Raw genomic sequence first — 611 nt, 5'->3', positions numbered from 1 at the left:
GAAGTACAATATTCTGGAATGGCCGTCATAGTCCCCCGACTTGAATATCATGGAAAATCTATGGGATGATTTGAATCAGGCTGTCCATGCTCGGCAGCCATCAAATTTAACTGAACTGGAGAGATTTTGTATGGTCAAAATACCGCCATCCAGAATCCAGACACTCATCAAAGGCTATAGGAGGCATCTAGAGGCTGTTACATTTGCAAAAGGAGACTCAACTAAGTATTGATGTAATATCTCTGTGCCCAAATTTTTACACCTGTCTAATTTTGTTATGATGCATATTGCATATTTTCTGTTAATCCAATAAACTTTATGCCACTGCTGAAATACTACTGTTTCCATAAGGCATGTTATATATTAAAAGGAAGTTGGTACTTTGAAAGCTCAGCCAGTGATAAACAAAACTCCAAAGAATTAAGAGGGGTTCCCAAACTTTTTCATATGACTGTAATTCCTCTTTACAGGAGGCAAACAATCATATTGGGTTAAAGTAATGTTTAAATTATTTTTTAGTAGAATTAAGGTATGGAGATTTAAATTACAGAAAGTTACCTTAATCGGAAAACCCCAGGTCCCAAGCATTCTGGATAATAGATCCCATAACT

Source organism: Xenopus tropicalis, chromosome 4 (assembly GCF_000004195.4).
Source record: "Xenopus tropicalis strain Nigerian chromosome 4, UCB_Xtro_10.0, whole genome shotgun sequence".
Lineage (NCBI taxonomy): Eukaryota > Metazoa > Chordata > Amphibia > Anura > Pipidae > Xenopus > Xenopus tropicalis.
This window is presented reverse-complemented; position numbering follows the sequence as displayed.